The 21,466-nt window shown below is 38.2% G+C and overlaps 1 protein-coding gene and 1 long non-coding RNA gene across 8 annotated transcripts in view; one reads left to right on the plus strand and one right to left on the minus strand.

Moving 5' to 3' along the window:
* Window positions 1-21,466, minus strand: part of GRIP1 (glutamate receptor interacting protein 1) — a 661,834-nt gene that overhangs the window by 373,449 nt on the left and 266,919 nt on the right. The gene's annotated exons all lie outside the window — the stretch shown is intronic.
* LOC128626830 (uncharacterized) overlaps window positions 1-21,466 on the plus strand; it is a 34,602-nt gene that overhangs the window by 958 nt on the left and 12,178 nt on the right. Inside the window, exon 1 of one of the 2 annotated variants that reach the window (XR_008390907.1) lies at window positions 1,062-1,144. The exons of the other annotated variant lie outside the window; for it this stretch is intronic. This is a non-coding gene — a long non-coding RNA (uncharacterized LOC128626830). Of the gene's footprint in view, window positions 1-1,061; window positions 1,145-21,466 lie in introns of those variants that run through there. 2 annotated transcript variants of the gene reach the window in all.

The following is a 21,466-nucleotide window of genomic DNA, read 5'->3' on the forward strand; positions in this document are numbered from 1 at the left end:
ACAAGCTAAAGGCCCAGAAACTATGGAGCAGGCAAGTTAGCTCTGCTGTGCTGTATCTGAATCCCTGACCCGAAGAATCCAAGAGCATGATGATACGGTCATGTTCACCACTGAGGTCTCAGGTGGTTTGTTACCTAGCAACAGTAACAGAGATACCATAGTTTTAATTAAAAATTTTAATCTCATGGCAACATTTATAAGGCATGCTTATTTTAAAAGTCTTTATTTTCTTTTTTAATTTAAATATTGTATTGTTTATGCTATAACAGTTGTCCCATTTTTTTCTCCTTTTGCCCCCCTCCATCCAGCCTATCCTCTTCCACCAGTCAATCCCCACACCATTGTCCAAGTCCATAGGTCATTCATATATGCTCTTTGACTAGTCCCTTCACCTTCTTTCAACTAGTCCCCATCTGTTCCCTCCCCTCTTATAGCTGTCAATCTGTTCCATGTTCCTATGCCTCTGGTTCTATTTTGCTCATTAGTTTATTTTGTTCACTAGATTCTACTTATAGGTGAGATCATATGGTATTTGTTGTCCAATGACTGGCTTATTTTACTTAGCATACTAGTCTCCAGTTCCATCCATATTGTCGCAAAAGGTAAGAATCCCTTCTTTTTTAGTGCTGTGTAGTGTTCCATTGTGGAAATGTACCACAGCTTTTTTATCCAGTCTTCTACTGATGGGCACTTAGGTTGTTTCTAAGTCTTGGCTATTATAAACAGCACTGCTATTAACATTGGGGTGCATAGGTTCTTTTGAATTGTTTTTTTAGGATTCTTAGGATATATTCCCAACAGTGGAACCCCTGGGTCAAAAGGCAGTTCCATTTTTAAATTTCTGAGAAAGTTCCATACTCTTTTCCATAGTGGCTGCTCCAGTCTGCATTTCCACCAACAGTGTACTAGGGTTCCCCTTTCTTCACATCTTTGCCAGCACTTGTTTATTTATTAATGATGGCCACTTTGGCAGGTATGAGGTGATATCTCATTGTAGTTTTCATTTATACCGTTCTGATGGCTAGTGACGTTGAGCATTTTTCATATGTTTAGGGGCCATCTGTATGTTCTCCTTGAAGAAATGTCTATCAGTGCCTTTGCCCAATTTTTGATTGGATCGTTTGTCTTCCTGGTATTGAGTCATGTAAGTTATTTATATATTTTGGAGACTAAATCCTTGTCTGATGTATCATTATTTTCAATAAATTATAAAATAAACTCAATGTGTGTAGAAGGGATCCCCTTTGAAAAGAGTAGTTTAATGGATTGGTGTAGCATAATCAATTTTTTTTTTTTTTTTTTGCTTTGGATAGTAACTCTTGCTAGCAAATACTTCAAATACCATGCCAGGAAGGTTTGTTTTTTTCCCAAATAAATCAGCCATATTTTTCCCAAATGAATCAGCCATATCCCAAAAAAATCAATCAGATTTTTTTTCTTTCTACCTTCTTTTGAAACTCATTTGTGAATGGTAGAAATAGGATAAAGCATGATGACCACATAATTTATCATCTAAGCTAGGATAATTTTTCAAAACAGTTTTATTGAAACTCTAGTGCACTGTTGGTGGGATTGCAGACTGGCACAACCACTATGGAAAACAGTATAGAATTTTCTCAGAAAACTAAAAATGAATCTGCTTTTTGACCCAGCAATTCCACTGCTGGAATTATACCCTACGTATCCTGAAACACCAATCCAAAAGAACCTATACACCCCAATGTTCATAGCAGCACAATTTACAATAGCCAAGTGGTGGAAGCAACCTAGGTGCCCATTAGTAAATGAGTGGGTCAAAAAACTATGGTACATTTACACAATGGAATTCTATGCAGCAGAAAGAAGGAAGGAGCTCCTACCCTTTGCAACAGCATGGATGGAACTGGAAAGCATTATGCTGAGTGAGATAAGCCAGGTGTTGAAAGACAAATACCATGTGATCTCACATTTAACAGGAACTTAAACAACAAGACAAACAAGCAAGCAAAATATAACCAAAGACACTGAAATAGAGAACAGGCTGTCAGGGACCAGAGGGGAGAGGGGAGGGAATTTCAGGGGTAAAGGGGAAGGGTTTACAGGAACTAGTATAAAGGACACATGGACAAAAACTAAGGGGGGTGGAAATGGGAGGGAGGTGGGGAGCACTGGGGCGGGGGTGCTGGGCTGGGAGTAAAAGACAGAAACTGTACTTGAACAACAATTAAAATAAAATTAAAAAATAAAATAACAGTTTTTTTAGGTATAATTCATATACTATAAAATTTGCCTATATAATTTAATGTTTTAAAGAGTTCTGCAACCACTAGTATAATCTAACTCTAAAGCAGTTCCATTCACCCTAACCTAGGAAAATTTGAAAGTGAAATAAATATAAATAATAATTATGCAAAAACAACAAGTATATACTTGGTATATTCAAGGTCTTTCCAGGGAAAACAAGACTGCATCATCTGAAGCAGAGGGTCCAGGTAATGGGGAGAAATCTGTAAAACCTAATTCAAAATAGCAGCCTGCTTTTTAAATATTGGTTCGAAGTAGATAATCAAAAATGGAACCATCATTCCTGGCTGGGGCTCGGGGGAAGGGTGTATAAAGTGGTAGAACCATTTTTGAAAACGGACGCTATCAATGGAAGCTGAACATATGCATACATGATACCTACAAATTTCACTCCAAGTATAGTAAACAAAATGACTACTTGCTATATAATTGCATTCACATTGATTTAAAAAATGTGCAAAAGCAATCTATCATCGTACAGATCAGGATGGTGGTTAACCTTGGACAGGAGGTGGTGACTAGAAAGGGGCCTGAGGGAGATTCGGGGGTGCTGGTTGTGTTCTGTTCCTTGATCTTGGTGCTGGCTACATTGGTGTGTTCATATCATAAATATTCAGCAAGTTCTACATTTTAATCTGTGTACTTTCCTATATAAAAGTGTTAGACATCACTAAAAAGCTCACTATAAAATAGATGGATTATGTTTGCTACAGGAATATTAAGAATCTAGATGGAGATGGGATTTGCAAACCCATTAACTGAAGCTATCTTAAGGAGAGCAATTAAGAGCAGTTAGTGTTCACACAGTAACAACAAGGTGTTCATTTTCTCCTTAACACCTTTCTCTTAACTAGAGGCAATAAAATTCCTAGGGAAATAGAGGTGGTGAAAAACACACAGTCCTTCCCTCACAAAAGGAATGTGTAAGTAAAGATTGGAATAATTGTCTACTACTTAGGAATGGTGGAAGCTTTTTAAGAGTTTTTAAATGCTTTTGCTAATGGGCTAGTGTTTAAGCATCAGAAGTAATATTCAAGATCATGTAATCAATTTATTTCACTTCATAGTTAAGGAAACTAAGGTCGAGAGAACTGATAGGATTTGCCCCAAATTCACAGCTAGTTACTGTAAAGGTTGAGTCCAGAATCCAGGACTCCTGACTCATTAGCTACTTTTCCTATTACCACCGGAAGTCGCTCTGTGGCTTACCATGCAAAAAACTCTGTGATAACATCATTCCTATTGATCTAATTTAATCTCCACAAAAGACAACAGGTAAAACAATTATCCCCATTTTACAGGGAGAAAACCAGCCATGCTTAGAAAAGTTTATACACTTTGACAAGGCTAAAATCAATGAAATAGAGGAGTCAGGATTCCAATTAGTTCTCACTCAAGAGTTTGAGATTTAACCAGAGAGCAATACTATTTTCTTGAATTAATAGTACATCACTACCTTTCTAAGGTGAAGAGTCAGTAAGTATGTAGATGCGTTGTTTCTTGATCTTTGTGTCATGGGGTAAAAAAGTGAGTAATTTATTTCTATGTTATAATCCAGTTCTTCTCACTTAATCACTTTTGGGGAAAATACATCCATTGGGCCCAGGAGAACTTCAGTAGGCAGTAGCACTTTCCTGTTGGCAGCCATCTCTAAGCGAAGTGGCTGTGCCTAGCTTTCTAGGAGTCATTCAACACCCAGAGAGATGACCTTGCATTGCAAGGTCATTAAAAGTACCTCTTTTAATGACACACTTCATTTCCTTAAGCAATGTTCTGGACAATATACAGTAGGCAGTGTTGAAGTACTTAAGTATCCATGGATATTTAAGATAAGGTCTTCCAGGAAGAGTCTAAGTAACTGTTCATATCCTGAAGTGCTATAAAACCCTCTTTTGAGTTTAATACAAATATAAGAGAATTTTATTCGGATAAAATATGGTTGATCTGGCAAAAGACAGCTTGCCGTAGGATTTGATTTTCCTCACGTCCTTTCTAAATGCCTAATCTGTAGAACTAGGACATCTAAGACACACAGGCTCATTCATTACGTATTGCAGAGTGTCCTTCCCTCCCATTCATTCACGTTGTGAGACTCGCAAGGTTAATAGAACAGAACGAAAAAATGTATTTTCCTTCATATGGTTGTCATCATTTTAAACTTATGATATACAAGTAGAGATGGAGAAAAGAAAGGAAATATCCTTTGGAGAAGGATCACAATCTAAGCCAAGGCTCCCTCTAATTTATTTTTTGCATTGTAAGTAAATGACAATGTAACATAAAAAATAAAATATAAGAACCGAGTATAAATAATTATTTTATTCGGTTATATTCCAAAGATCATAAATATATGCCTCCCTTCTTCCACTTCCATGGAGACACCAGTAGCTGATCAGGGCTGGGTACTCCACCTGGTGTGACCTCCCAATCTTTCTTTTTCTGACTCATAATCTTTCTCAATACTAACATTTTTCACTTATTATATGGAAGGCACTGTACTAACTGCTTTACATGTATTATCTACTTTCAGAGCCTCACAATATTCCTAGTGATATTGGTACTATTACTCCCCTTTTAGAGATGTGGATGCTGAGAATCAGAGGTTGTTACCCAGTTGGAAGGTGCTGAACTAGCATTCAATGTCAGGTTCATTTTACTCCAATGTGCATACTCAGAATGACTACACTGTCACGGCCAGCTTTCACCAACTGACTGGGTAATACATAATGCAGAGGCTATTTGTTATCCTGGTTCTCTGTGCATACATTCCTTCTACAGCGCTGCTAATAGTAGTCACAGGAAAGATTCAGTTTTGTTTTATGAAAAAAATAAACTTTCCTGAAAGCTACTCAGTGTTTCAGCCTTGTTTTTAAAGGTCACACAAAGCAAAATCTTGGGTTGCACATGGTAGCACTGCTGTACCTCCAACCTCCTCTCTGCTTTTTTCTGCCAGGGCTCCTCTTTACCAAGGTAAACATCTTCAGTTCTTTCAGCCAGTCCACATATCTAGTCATTGCTCTGTGGCAGTGCTTCAGTCTGCCCAAATCCCCCTGAAGCAAACAGGATGTTTCTAGTGAGGTCTGAGCAGCCCACAGCACAGTAGGGCGATTCTGCTCACCATGTTCCAGCTCTGTTTATTATCACATCTGAAGACTGGTTTCCCAACCAGTTTCATAGCTCTGTTGACTCATGCTGACTACTTTAATATTCTACTAAGTCAACATAGGCCTCAAACTCCAGAGAAGAAAAAGTTGGCTGGGAGAAAGGGAAAGTAGAAGAAAGTTAGGAACTGATGAAAGGAAGAAGGTTGAGGAAATGAAACCATTTCTGACGAGAGAGACTGGGAATTCCCCCATCAAGGTTTCCTCATGTCTAAACTGAATATGCTCAGAAACAAAATTTAGTAAAGCAATAAGCAATCCAGTCCAAAATGCCCCCTCTCCTACTTGGCCTAAAATACCATTATTTAAAGATTTATTAGTGTTAATGAGCAAAAACAAACAACAAAACAAAACAATAACTTCATCTGTAATAATATGGGTTATACACTTTGTTTTAAAAAATAAGTTGGTTTGGTGAACTAAGTTTTGGTCTTGAGATGGTAGCTTTCCGGCTGGGATAAAGTTTGGGGGAAAGTAAAGAAGGCTGGGAGTGTGGGGATGGGGAAGGGAAGGCTAAAGAGCCAAAATTCATTCTGTAGCATAGATACGATGACTGTGTTTTACAAAATAAAAATCAGTACTCACGGATTAAGAGAGGGCCAAGAATTCTGAACTGGCAGAGTGGTCACACACCTGAGACACAAGGAAGGCAAAAAGCACTCTTGGTGGGGAGGCCTGCAAAGAACATCACCACGTGAGCCACGCGCTAAAAGCAGGAAGCAGGAGCACTGTGGATGGTTTCTGGAGACAAGCTGACCTTCACGGCCATTCAGCCAAGGACCAACTAAGCTGCAGCTTTCTTCTTCCCCCAGCCCAAGCACACATGTCACGTACCTCTCAGACACAACATCTAGTTAGACGCCCTCAAGGAAGTATTTTGCCAAAACAGTCCTCTGCACCAAATGTCTGGCCCAGTGAGGCTGTCGCTGGAAGGAGAGTGGGAAGAGCCTTGTTTGGCTGGCTCTCCAGGAGGTGCTGACTCTCAGGGGTACTCACTAGGCAGAGAAGGAGCCCACAGTTGCCTTCATGCCAAACAGGGCCCTGCTGACATGGAACCACAGGGTGGAAACTGCACCCAGGTCTGACAAACTCTGGTTTTGCTGTCATTCTCATAAAATTTAAATTAATCAGGGTTGCAGTCTAATAATTCTAAGAAAGAGCCATGGCTGATCCCTCAGTTCTAATCTTTTACATACCTGAAAGTAGGAAAGGAAAATCCAAAATGAAAACAACAGCTTGCTGTAAAGCTGTGATTACCATTTATTAGGTTGAATTTTACACACCAGTGACCTTGGATACCTAGTATTTGACCTCTAAATGGCCCTAGCTGAACCCAATTACTATGTAGCAACACACACACACCTGTATTTCCTGTAAGTCAACACATTAATAAAGCTTTGTGTTCATGCTGTAACTCCAGGTAGATGAACTAGATTCAGTCCTGAGGATGTGGGTAATCCACTAAATGTTAAAGTTTACACAGAAAGGGTTAGGAAATGTTTTGCTTCCAATGGATGCATTGGCACTGTGAAACTGTGGATTACCTTTGTTGTTGACTTTAAACAATTATTGTAGCATGAATTCTTTCATTCAGGAGGCTACTTCTCATTCCTGCCTCCAAAACATATGTCATCCTAAACATCTTTAGGTCCACCAAAAACATAGTAAACAACATGAATTAGAGCAAATAGGGACCTAAGGGGTACAGATGGGCGCAGCCGGCAATAGTGACTCGCCTGCCCATTAGCCAGTACCTCTGACTGGTAACAGCACCTCATTTTTCTTTCCCTGCTCTCGGTTTGCATGATCTAGATTTCTGGCCCTGTCATTCTTCCCCAGGTTCCAGGTGTAGGTAGGTGACCCAGGACTGGCCAACTGGGGAGTCCCATTCCCCCTGGCCATAAGGATGGGCACAAAGCACAAGACAGATCAACAGAATCCATCCAGAACTATTTAAGAAAAGGGAAGTTGAATGTTGAAGGGAGAAAAGAACAGAATCAAGGCCACCCTGAGACTTTTTTTTTTAATAAAAAAAATAAATTACTTTTCCTAATAAAGACAGTTTGAATTGAGTCTCTGTAACTTTTTCCTTAAAAAGTCTGGACAAGGTAGAGAAAGGTTAGTCTGCTGGAATTTCATTTCTTCTGATTTACTGTATTTGAACAATACCATTTAATTTGGATATGCTACACAAACTTAAGATGGTCCCAACAATTTTGGCCTTTTAGTATTCATAATCTGATATAATCTCCTCCTCTTGAGTGTGGGTTAACCCAGTGAATGGAAGGCAGAGTGATGGGTTTTCTGTTCTACGATGAACTTACAAAGGGACAGTGACTTTTGTTTTGAATGCCTTTCTCTCTCTCTTAACTTGCTCTGAAGGAAACTCAACCCGCAGAAATTATGGCATAATAAAATGTTTCGGGGTTTTTTAGGATGCCATATTTTGTGGTAATGTGTCATGCAGCAATAAATAACAAATAGAATGAAATTAACCCCAAATAGGTAAACAATAAAATCCTCATCCTTTGTCTCTTTGTTATATTTTCCATGACAACCCTCAATTTATATAAAGCACATTATTTACAGGACTTTACAAATGCAGTTTCAATATTTTCAAGGGAATAGCATAATTCTATTATATTGATCAATATCATATTTAAGTAGAAAGATTCTTTGAAAGATTCACAACTGAAGTTTCATTCTACTGTAGATTAGTCTATTCAACAAATACACTTTTGTACCTGCTGTGTTCCAGGTACAGGAGAATAAGTAGGGCAGGTCAGAGAGCTCGAAGTCCATCCATGAAAGAAGAAAAGCTCATACGATTGGGAAACAGAAGAATCAAGACTAGTGCCACTACTCACTAAGTACGCAACCCTAGACAAGCCGTTCTATTTTTCAGTGTTTTGATCCCTTATATATAAAATGGGAAAGCAACAATAAATATAGCTGATTTATTAACTTATAAGATTATGGGAAAGACCACAGAGGGAAAATGTATATAAAAGCATTTTAAAATTCTAAAGTGAAATTAAACTATAACAAGCCGTGTGGTACATATATACAATGGGATATTACACAGCCATAAAAAAGAAGGAACTTACCTTTTCATAATTCATAATTAAGTTGTTATTTACTGGGACGTGATTTTCTTTTTCTACGAAGTATTTAAATATGTTCTTACATTTGAAATTTCAAAACTGAAAAATCCCAAAGCTTTTCAGTGTTAAGCACTTCTTTAAAAACTATGCAACGTGAATTACTTCTCTCCTGAATTTAAACCTCTCATATTGTCATTTTAATTTAGTTTCTGTGAGCAAAAAGTTACAATAATTGTTTAAAAAACTGATTAAAATTTGCAAAGAACATAAAAATTTTAATAATTTTGGTCAATTAATAACTTTTGCAAAAATGTTTCTGTCCTACAAAAAAAAAAAAAGAAAAAACTTTCTTTCTTGTTAAATTTAACCAATGTTAAGAGCTACCATTTAAAATGAATTAAACATTTTCATTATTTCCATTCTCTTCCTCCCCATGCTTCCTCTGATATACTTTATGATTTGATCAGATCAACACAAAACACTTTTACTTCTCATATTTTCATTAGGCGACTATACTTAAATTCATTATTCTCATCCAAATAACAGGTCCATTAGTAAAAATGCAAAGGCAAGAGTAATTGATTCCATTTTAGGAAGATATCAACAATAAACTGCTTTGGACTGAACAATCAATGGTTATTAAATTTTAGACTCCAAGCTAACATTTCCAGCTACACAGGTCCTTGAGACTCAAGTTGCCCACTTTGCTTTTAATGAACAAGGTCATAATCATGAATTGAAATACTAGGACACTAATAGAAAAATTTTATCCTGAAGGCATCATAAACTACCAAGTATCTTTCTACTAGGCCTAAATATTCATATACACATTGCAGTTGAAGACAGATATGTCCCTTTGAATCCACTATTCTTGTCCACAGTTTGGTGTGAAATAAAATAAAAGTAACCATTTATTAACCTCTAACTATGGGCTAGCCTAAGTGCAGAGGGAATACAGGATGAAGTAAACAGCAGATGAAGTAGATAAAATACAACTGAAAAACCTTGGAGAAAGTGGGGTGAGAAATGATTTGAGGTTCCTAGTTTGGACAAAGTGTTAGAGGACAAAGGCCTTTAAGAGAGAGAAAGGAGGTGGGGCGAGCATGTTGGGAGAGCGAGACAGGTACTGAGCTCAGTCTGGGGAATGCTGGAATCTGAGGTGACTGAGCACCCAGACAACAGCTGGCAATATAAATCTGGAGCTCATTCGTGACATCTAAACTACAAAAAAGGAAGGAGAGGTTGCCCAGGAAGAGTGTACAGACAGAGCAGGCAAAAGGACTAAACTCTGGGGAATTCCAAAGTTAATGGGGAGCAGAAGGAAGAGGGTATCAGAAAAGGAAAGAAGAGCCAGGCAAAATATGGGCCACAAAACCAAGAGAGGAAAAACCCAAAAGACCAAAATGGGACCAACTGTCAAATGCTACAGAAAATCCAACCAAGCTAAGGAAGTCTTAAAAGCAAGGGGAGCCACATTCAGGAGGACCCTGTGACCTTTGCTGGATCACTTCTGGGGGAGTTGCAGGTGTGCAGTCCAGAAGGCTGTGAAGCATGGCTCCATCAGTCTTGCACAGAAATTTTCAACCCATGTGCCACACAAATTTTTAAAACATGTGGTACCTAATTGTTTAGTCAGGGACACCAGCCCCTTTTCCCTTAGACTGTCAAATTAAAAATGACAACAGTCAACACAATAGCTCTCTGGTATGAATGAATCAAAATTATACCTATTTTTTGTCAGAGCTGCAAAAAAAAATTGTGTGTGTGTGTATCATAAAATTTTAGTAATTTGAGTGTGCCATGAGCTGAAAAAGGTTGAAAGTTGCCAGTCTAACATTAACTAGACACCTTCTTTTTGCTTTGGAGATGGATTTTTTTAAATAAAGAAAAGATATCCTCTTCTGGGGGAGGGGATGTGGGAAGTAGAGTCAGAAGAACTTAGAAGTTCTTCATGTCTTCAGATGGGAGTGAGTTCAGATGGGAGGAGCAGGCTCAGATATCAAAGAGAGGCTCAATTTGGGAATAACTGCTGAGGGAAGGGAAAAGAGTGGCTGAAGATAAGGACAAAGATGAATGACTAATATTGAAAGCCCAGCTGAGGCTGGGATGCATAAATTTGTAATGCAGTCAACCTCCAGAGTTGGGCAGTCTTTCATCCAGTCCTGTCACAGCCTGGAAGCAGGAGGAAAGGCCACAGATAGTCTGCGGGCACAAAGGCCAAGCACTGGCAGGCTCATGAGGCCCAAGTGCAGGGAAGACCAACAATTGAGGGCCTTGTGCTTTCCATAAGCAGGGAACTTGTGGCAAATAAAATAGTGAGAAGACAGTAACAGTTTGAAAGGTGGAAAGAACTGATAGGGACTCAGGGGCCTGGTGCGTTTTACATTCAGGTTTGAGGGGGAGGGAGAGATTTAAAATATGATATTATAAGAGTTTTGAGGTGACAAGGATATAAAAGTGGAGAGAAAAAATCTGCTAAAATTGAAAGTCACCAAATGTCTTAACAAAAGCAAGAGAAGTGATTCTACATTTTTAAAAATGATACACACTTTACTCTACCCCTTCTTTATACAACTTAAAATTTATACCTTGCTCTCAATATTACATAATTCCAAGTAATACCAGGGCATTTCTGAGGCTTGCTATTACATTTCAAAGTAGGAGATTCCTGTAAGTTAATAAAGTATTGCAATTTTGATTATTTGGGAAACTTTTAAATTCAAGAAGGAAAAACTTTAAAAAGTAAAAAAAAACCATGCCTTCCAAATGAAAAGAATAAACAGCTAATTGCTTGAGACAATTACAGAACCCCAAGGAAGACACTCTGACAAAGCCATACTCAGGCTGCACAATGGTGACATAACCTGATGGCAAGACTGCCTGAACCACTGTTGGCAACAGTGAGAGTAATGTTCACTCTTCAGCTTTACATCTCAAAGCAAATGATCTCACTCTCTTTGAGAAATATTCCCATAACCAAAACTGATATGTGAGCATTTAGTTTTTGGGGTGATGTGATTCATGTGTGATTTATAAATAGAGAATATAAATAAAGAAAACTAGTTCTGCTATCATTTTCCAAGGCTTACAAATTCCAGGATTTATTCGGAGCCCTTAAGAGAACTCTTTATTTTTATGACAGCTTTATACCCATACTGACATTTTTGTTTCTACAAATGCATTTGTGCTGTGTAACTTTTAACGATCAAAGACACTGCATGCATTCATAGTCAGATATTCAGACGAGCAGATGTGTTGTAGCCCTCCTGCTCTTCCTTCTACACTGCTGAGGGGTTATGAGCAAGGCTTGGTCAAGGTCTCCACCCTACACTGGATTCGTTTGCTGCCTTGGTGGTAGTAAGTTTTCCCCCAGTCCAAATGCACTGTGACTTACATACATCAGTTACGAATTTCAGATTCAGTGGGAAAACATACACACAAAGTTACACCAGAAACTAAGGCAAATGTCATGGTCAAGGCACAATTGCATTAAAAATATTTTAATATGAACTGAGAAGAAAATTTATCTCATTACAAAAATGGTTAGTCATAACAGCAATTGCCTTTGGGGCCTCTTCTACCATTAGAGGCATGGAATTATAACCAAGATGACTAAGCAGTTTATCACCCTGTCGAGAAGTTTGAGGTTCCCATGATGACAGTATCCTTGGACAGCAACATGGGGGAGGATGACACACAACACTGCAGTTGCAAGATGTGACACACTTGGCCCAGCTGGCATAGCACAGAGTAAGTGCTTAATAAATATTCAGTAATAAGTTTTAACAGCTCAGATAATTGTATGACATTCGGACAGTTAATTAAGCTTTTTCAGCCCAGTTTTATGGACAATAAGGATAATAGCTGTCTCAGGGAGTTTCAAGAACTAAATGAGATAATTCACATAAAGTGCTTAGCATAGGGCCAGCATGCACTCATCTCCGAAGACCAAGCATTAAGAACTGTGTATCAAGGGTGCATTGAAAAAGAGAAGGCAAGCCTATAAAATATTATAAAACATAAACATTTCCTTTCTCCTTCTATTTTCTTTTCATTTAAAGTCTGTAAAAATCTGTTGAAAGGTTGTGGGTTTCTTGTTACTGGAGTTGTAGGGAAGGAGCATGACCAGAATTATGGATATTGCAAACTCAAATTGTTTTCTAAACATTTCAGATATTTGAATGAGATTATAAAGCAATGACAAAGGTTTCTGCAGGTTCTTCAGAGGAATCAGTCTCTAAAAGATTTTCAAGCAAGAAATATCTATGGATGACCCAGAGTGGGGCAAGGCAGTCAGGGTACTGTCCTGGGTGCTGAAATGTAAAGCTGAGGAAGTAGCATTTACAGGAAAGACATTCTTACAGATAATCACAAAACAATGGAGTGAGTGAGGCAGCATCATTTCTGTGCTTTGTGCACAGGTGCCTCAGATCTACCGTTTGGGGCTGAGGTAAGTGGGGAGCTTCCTGGTGAAGCAGTCTTCATAGTAAGGGGGAGGGTTTGGGGGAAAACAAGATGAAAATATATCAAGTTCAGCAATTAAATACTATGTCAGTTCCATTCTTGGCTGACTCTGCAGTCCTGAGTTAGATATTCTCTCTCTCTTTAAACCTTAAAAACAATTACTGACTGAGCAAATTACTATGTTGTTATAAAAGTCGTATATAAAATCAGAGGGCTGGATTGGAAGATACCAATAGTTTTTCTTAGCTTTAAGATTCCTTGTATGCCTGATCATCTTCCAAATGATTCTAAAAACACCATTACACAAGAGCTTTGGGATTTTTAAAAATGGAATAGATGCTTGTCCCTACAAATCTTGAGAACTTGGTAGTGGTAGATAAAACCGGCCATAAACAATACTTCAGTGTTGGGAATTCCCCAACTCTACTTCAATAATGAAAGACCACTGTAAATCCATAAAGTAGAAATTTACAACTGACTGCTGAGCACCTGTATTTTTCACCCTAAATTTTGACAGCTGCTCCCTTAAAAGTGATCATGATTCTAGTCAGGATGAAATGTACTGAGCAAAGTATTTTCAAAGTGTAAGTTCCTATTCACATCATCAAAATGCTTACAGAAATTAGTTTTCCCACATCCCAATTACAACTTAAAAAACATGTGTTAACCCCAACTGTAATCACTTCTAAACTCTCCCCTGTAGTGATTTGTTGACCTACATCTAATTTTTAGACTCAGCAAGATGCTGCTGTTGGCTTCACAGCCTTTACTGGTTACTTCTGACATGTGCCTAGTTTTATCTAAAAAATGGGGCTTCATAAATCAAACGTTATTTTCTGCACCTACAAATTCATGAGTCACACATGACCAGCAGCAGAAAAATAACATGAAAACATAAGACCAGCTCAGTAGTAATTAGAACCCCTGTTTTCACAAAATGCAGTCCATTGTACTAAAATGCAGCATAATTTTTAAATATGTCTAATACTTAGGCAGATACATCTCCTAAAAGAAATTTGGACTGTCATCAGAAAACAAATATTTTTTTAAATCTTACACTAGATTTTTATAAATATAAAAGATTAATCCTCAGAATCATACCTAACAAACAGTAACTAATCTAGAAAACAACTTCATATTCCAACAAGCAATATAAAATTCCCTGGTTATCTATTGCTAGTAAAATAATAAGCATTTCTCCATAAGCACAGCAATGCAGCAGTTGTAACCCAAGAGATCCTGTACAAATTTGCTCACTCTCTGGAAAAAATTTCTCTGGCATACAATCTTTCTTATAAAATGCACAAGCCATTAAGAATCTCTACAATATGGTGATTTTCAAAGACTAGGAAAAAGCATAATATATTTGTGTCCTAGAAAAAAAACAGACAAGAAACTATAAAACAATCATACATTTTAGGATTTTTTGATTACATGGTAAGCACACTTTTAACTAGCCATATTTATGAACTGTGCTCAATGGAAGCTTTAGAATCCAAGTCTAAAAAAGATCATGACACACTTATACTAATCTAAAGGTAGAATGAACTATTTTTTCACTACCCTCCAAACCATTGCCACTTTGAGCAACACTTAACCTGGCAGATAAAGACTACTATATATATGAAGGGCAACCAGAGCCCCCTCTTTTTCACAGCAAAGTAAAGGATTTCCTGCAATAACTATTCCTCTTTTTGGCCACAGCCACACTTTACCAATTAGTGAAATTTGGCAAATGCATTTATGGTCAGACTGGGCTTGAAATCCACATTTTCTAGAAGAAATGCATTCAGAATTCCAAACAACTGATTTTACAGATGGACTTTAAGGAAACAGCCCAATGAGAAGAAGTCAACACAAATATTGTATTAGAATGAGTAATTACATTTCTAACTCCTAGGGTTTGATGCCCTGGCCACCTATGCAAATCTTCACACAGTGCCTCTGTCTTCTCAGTCAGGGTCAGCTCGAACATCTATCTCTCAAAGAAGGATCACCTTAGCCAAAACACCCCTTTCTCCACCTCTGACACCATGTCCTATAACTTTGATCTGACTTTCTCAGTTGCACTTTCCACTGCTTTTTAATTTTGTGCTTCCCTGTTACATCCCTGGTTCCAGTGGGGCAAAGAGCTTCTCCATCTTGTCTACCACTCTATCTCCGGCACCTAGAATGAAACCTGACACATGGTGGGTAGTGGATAAAAATGGTGGGATGCTTACCATAAATTGAGTCTTTCTATTCTTCACAGTGTAGGGAATTAAAGAAGAAAGTGTGAGCTTTATACTCTATCATATATTTTAAATATTATTAATTATAAAGAATTGGTTTAGCCACACACATAATATTTGGAGTCAGTTCAGTTTCTAGAACAGAGATCTTAGTGTAGTAACTGAAGTGCAATTTAATTTACACACATCCATAGACCTAAACTGGTGATATTTAGTTTAAACCCATGGATGCAAAGAACTCAGTTCTATATGGTTCAATGCTTCAGAAAAGCATTTTGGCTCTAAGCTTATGATACAGTTAAGGAGATATTGGGGTATAATTCTAACCCTTCAAATTAAAAAAACCATAAAATCAATTTTATTATATATTTTAAAATACCACTGGGAGTATCCCCCTCTGACATCGTGGTGAATCATTCTGTATTCCACACTTTATTAAGACTTCTTTTTTCTGAGTCAGTACTTAATAAGTACTTCTTGACTAAGTGAATTCTTAGGGCATTCCACAGTGGAGACAAAAACCTGAGTGCCCACTTGGGAGCTGCTACACATACATACACACATACATACATACATACATACATACAAGAAAAAACAAACAGACAAAACTTTGCACATAGTCAGTCATTTGACTGCCTATCCCTCCACCTTAAAAAAAAACAATTTATTGATATTTAAGGTCAGTTTACAGAGTTGTGATGAAACTATCACCACAGTCAGACTTTCAGAGCCTTTTCACTGTCCCATAAAGAAACCTTGTGCTTACTGGCATCAATGGAGGGCCTCTGAGTCTAGCTTTTCTTCACTTAGTATATTTTTGAGGTTGTTCCATGTTATTATAGCATGCACTAGTCCCTCTTTTTCTAAACTCATTTAGAAGTGGCTTTATCTCTAGGACACCACAAGTGAATGTACAACATGACTAAAAACCCAACTTTTAAATCTTAACACCTATTTGAGTTGCATTACCCTTTGCATAATCAACCTGCATTTAATCTGCTGTATCATCATTATAAGAAATTAATCAAAGGAACAATCAATTGAGTACTCATTACAAATCCCCTCATTAAGATATTCACCAAGTCGATTTCTCTATCTGCTGAAATTCTGTTACATCATGGGAGTTGGATGCTTTATCCATTTTCCTGGTTTGGCTCTAGCACTGGACGGAGTAGGAAGTCCCCCTCACCAAGTTCATCTAGTCCCATGACTCATCCCTCAAATCTGTACACATGTCTTGCAAATCTCATGAGTCCAATACCCTCACCATAATTCCAGCTTCTACCTTTAAAGCTGCCTCCTAACAATTCTCCTTGGACATCTTCTTGGCAACTCAAACTCAGTACGTTGAATATATTCCTTCTGTTCATACCTGTGTTTTCCTACAACTGCCATATCTGCTCTATTATTTATGTTTTCCCCTCTAATCCCTTTTATACACCAATCCCACACTAATCTTTCTAAAGTACAGCTCTTTTTCCTGGTTATACTCCTACTAAAAAAACCTACAAGAGTGCTTTGGTGCCTCAACAAAGAATTTGACCTCCTCTGCCTGCCATTCATAACTGTCCAATATGCTTACTCAATACCTTTACAAATAAGGCGTTCTTCTATCAACATTTGCTAAGTGCTCATTGTGTGTCAAGCACCAAATGCTGTATTATGACATTTAGTTCACAAAACCTTGGTAAGGTGTTTAGTTACTGACCCAATTTCACAGATAAAGAAACTGAGACACAGACAAATCTATTTGTCCAGGTCACATATCTATTCAAGGAGACAGCCAGGATTCCAATTCAGGTAACCTCATTCAGGCCCCACTTCCATAACCAGCATAACACAATGGCCACTGGGAGAAATTAATGCCAACTTACGAGAAAGAATGGGTGTTGTTTTTTACCTCACAAATATCTACATAAACGCAGTGTGTGTGTGCATGTGCTCATGCTTGCCACACATATCCTTTTAGGCGTCTCACTGTCCTGTACATGTATTTCAAAACACCTAGTTTTGGGGCACAAGCTGATTGGAAAGAATTGTCTTGTATGTCTCCAAATCTTCTTTCATGCAGCTGTAGATACTAGTGGCAGAACTCTGGGGAGATGTGGGAGAGGAGTTGCAAGGCCCCCTCTAAAACAAGATACAACTATGAAGGCAAAGAACATTAAATACACAGCAGTTGTGCTAAGAGAAAACTGCTCAAATTTGCCCACTGGCTATCTCCTTCCTCCGCCTGCTTCTGGCTGTACGCTGTCCTGACAGACAGAGCTCTCTGGCTCAACCGATTATTGGTTCCTCTCTCAGGGTCTTTATCATCCTGCACTAGAATAGAGGGCCCTAATTTTATGAACAAGAAACTGAAGAAGCATAGAGATCCAAGTGAGCCATCTAAAGTAACATAGTTCCTTAGTCTCAGACAACAGTATGGGGATTGACTGTGGGAGTGGCAGGGGGTGAGCTGGGGGGGGGGCGAAGGAGGGGGGAAATGGGATGACTGTAATAAAATAACAATGAAGTGTTTTTTATCCAAAAAAAAAGCAAATTACATTTTTGGAGGGTAGAAAAATATCTAGTTTCCATCTCTGGCACTTATTTCTTCTATCAAATGAAAATAAATCCCCACTTATCATATTTCCCAAATTTTAAAAAAATTACCCATAAAATCAAACTAGAAACTAGCCCACCTGAGTTTCAGTCCCAGTTCTGGTTCTTTCCAGCTAGGTGAACTTCAGTTTGGGTGGCCCTGGAGACCTCAAGGATGACCCCTTGGGACTGTGACTACAAAACTGTGGGAGGTCTCCTGTCTTTCATCTCATCTCTTTTCTGTGCTGACTGGATTCTCCCCCATTCTAGACTTTCTTTTTCTCCATTCAGTAGAGGGCATTGAATTGAATTTGCAAATTCTCAGAGAAGCACTTGACTGACCCATCTTGGTTTATGTGTCCACTGCCAGATCAACCACCACAGCCAAGGAAATGGTGTAATATAATTGTATTAGTTTTGATCAATCAGTGGACCAAACTGGAGTGGACACAGGGGCATTTTAAATATAAGACTGCCCTTCCCAAGGAAAAATTAGTTTTGGGGCAGACATGTAGATGTTCACCACATCACACAAACAGAAAGCATTATGTGTTTTTCATTAAATAAGTGGAAAGTTTGGTAACTTCTTAGAAATAAGAATTTTTAAGGAAAAAAATTATCACATGGATGTGGGCCCAATAGAGAGCTCTTCTGGGTTTGTGTAGTTAGAACAAAAATAGCACTGAAGGAATTACTCACCTCCACATACCATATGTTCCATTGGTGAAAAAAATAATGTGAATAGAGCAGAGGCATGGCATCTTATTTCACACTAAATTTAATAGAGTCTATATTTATTTGGGCCTAGATAAAATTCTGAGAATATATTATACTTGTTGAAATATGCAAACAAATGGACCTACAATTTAAACACTTTTGAGGAGATGTAGGTTTGTGCAGTGGCTGGCCTGGTCTGGAAGTGAATATGATCGTATTGGGCAACGCCAGCGAAAGCGGGATAACCATTATCAGAGACATTGCAGAAGAACTTCCTTCACTCAGCAGCAGGCCTTCCTGAATGAACTAGAAGACTCTTCTTAATTCTAAGATTCTCTGATAGAACTATGCCACCCCAAGTCCCCTGAAGGGATAGGCATCGACCAAGAGGCTGTATTCGCTAATCCCAGGGCAAATGGGAGGTGACACAAAAAATACTGGTAGCTGGTTTTTTTGGGTCACTGGCAAGCACCATCATTATCATTGTCGATAAATAAGACATCACGTTCATTGGACTTGGAACATTATATTAGAAGTTAGCTTTTCTTCAAGAGTTTAGTTTAAGATGACCTGCTGCTCTAAAGAATAAAGCCTCCTAGGAGGGAGATGAACAGTTACATTCATACGTCGATGGCTGTAGTCCTTGAATAGTGGAAGCAGGATTAGACAACTAAAGTTAAAAGGTGAGCGTGGAATAAGGGATGGAGGCCCAGGCTCCAGCAGGAGGCTTGCCTTCTGTGAGGATCGGTGGGGGCTTGCCTAAGTCACTACATGTGCTTGTATCCGAGTTTATTTACTAAAAAAAATTAGGTTGGAATCTGAGGTCACTCTCAACTTGACTGTTGCTTTAAATTATTCCAAGCAGAAAAAAATAAGCTTGAAATAATAACACTGATGGCACCACATACCCCAGAAAAATGGAGCATGTTAGCCAATCAATTTTCACCAAAGCAGCTATACTACAGGGGAAAGCAATTCTTGGGAAAGAAAAATAAGCAGTATAGTCATAAAACAAGCAAGTTTTCTTCACTTCTACATAATTGATATGTCTTCTAATTCGTTTGGGGTTTCTTGAGTCAAACTAAGTACAAGTAAGGTATAAACCATCCAAAGTCTCACATTCAAGACCTGTCAGTTCGATGACCACTGTTTTTAACACAGAAATAAATGGCTTTTATGCTTGTAAACCTTTGAGGGAAAGAATAACCTATAAAAGGTGCTACCCCCTCTTCCTCCATTTCTCCCATTCCTCTCCCAACCCTCTTCCCTTATCACCACCCCACCCCTGCAACTATGGGCTGAGGAAGGCAACATCCCCTTCGACTGGGTGTGTTTGCCTTTTGCAGACCTGGGAGCAGGGATCAGCCATCTTTCCAAAGTCCATGTAAAAGTTCTCACTCTGTCCTTGGCATCCTTATCAAGAGAGAGGATCCTAATTAGATGTCGATTCAGGAAGGGAAAAGGATGTGATTATATGAAATCCCCCCCCCAAAAATCTGTTAAAGGAACTAGTGAGAAGAAATACTTGAACTAGTTACCCACACCAATTCCAAAAAATTCTCACACTACACACACCTATTACCAAAAATGTGTTTTGACCAGGAGGAAAAATGCAGGACATTTTCCAATGCAGTGAAAGAAAGTGAGCAGCCCTCTTAAGATGCAGCTTCAACATCTCAGGCAGGTTAGACTGTTTAACAAAGTAACTTAGCCAATGATGTTTTTATACAGCTGAACACCTATTCGAACAGGCAAACAACAAAGAAAAACAACACGTTAATTTGGAAGCACAAAGGACCCTTTTTCAAAGATCCAAACCATATTCCCTGAAAGGACTGCAGTAGAAAAGGTGAACAGGTGGGGTCGCTAATGACAGCCCTGAGAAGCTTTCCTGCACCGCCTTCTCTCACCTGGGTGAGGCCTGCAGAAAACTGAGAAGGGCAGTTACCGTGGAGGAACTCCATGCCTTATTCAGCGCCACTCCGCATGTGCCCAAGGTGCCAGGGCCGTAAGTGAAATTGGCTCACAGACTCCTACTCATTAGAGATAAATTCCTCCTTTTAATGGAATTCCATAACCTGCCCTGTATGGACCACTGCAGGTGAGAATTTTAATATGAATATGAACAGTGCTGAGAGAGGGCTTATAAAATATATATTACCTGCTTTATAATTCAAATATTATTAAATATGGCTAGATAAATATATATAGTGAGAGGGTTTATTTTTTTTGTATCACAAATTAATCAAAATGTTATCTTCTGGAGCTGTTAAAAAGCCATTGCTCTAACACAGTATTTATTGAAAAACAAATAAAAGCACCAAACATAATAAAAGTGAATATTGAGATCCTTTTCTAGCTCTTTGTTACATTCAAGTTTATGAATCAGTTTTACTGGTATTTATGAATACTGGTAATCAGTACCAGTATTTTTTAAGGAAAAATACCAAACATCATCTATGTGAGAATTTCAGAGTAAATGCTGCTTCTTGACACATAAGATTAAAGATGAGGTCTAGAATTTACCAACATGTTCAGAATGTCGTAGGTTCACAAATGTTCTCTGAAATTCCTTAATATTCAATGATAGATTGTTATCTCAAAGGAACAGCAATCTTCCTACCCACGATTCCTACCAGGAAAACAATCCCCTCCAGACATCTAGGTGAACTTTTTTGGTGGAAATCCCAGTTAAATATTCTTTAGCCAATATGTTTATCTGAACTGTTTTAGAATAAAATAAAAAACTATAAAGATTATGTACTTCCAAAACTTGAAAAATCATAAGCAATAATTCCATCTCCTGTCACATTTTTAGGAAATAAAAACACAGAAAAGTTTGGGGATTTGCCCAAAACATTTTTCTAGAAGCTCTAACTCTGGAATTATAAAAGGATAGATGAGTGACGAAAGCAGATTTTTA

Source organism: Artibeus jamaicensis, unplaced genomic scaffold, assembly GCF_021234435.1.
Source record: "Artibeus jamaicensis isolate MK-2021 breed Jamaican fruit bat unplaced genomic scaffold, CSHL_Jam_final contig_233, whole genome shotgun sequence".
Lineage (NCBI taxonomy): Eukaryota > Metazoa > Chordata > Mammalia > Chiroptera > Phyllostomidae > Artibeus > Artibeus jamaicensis.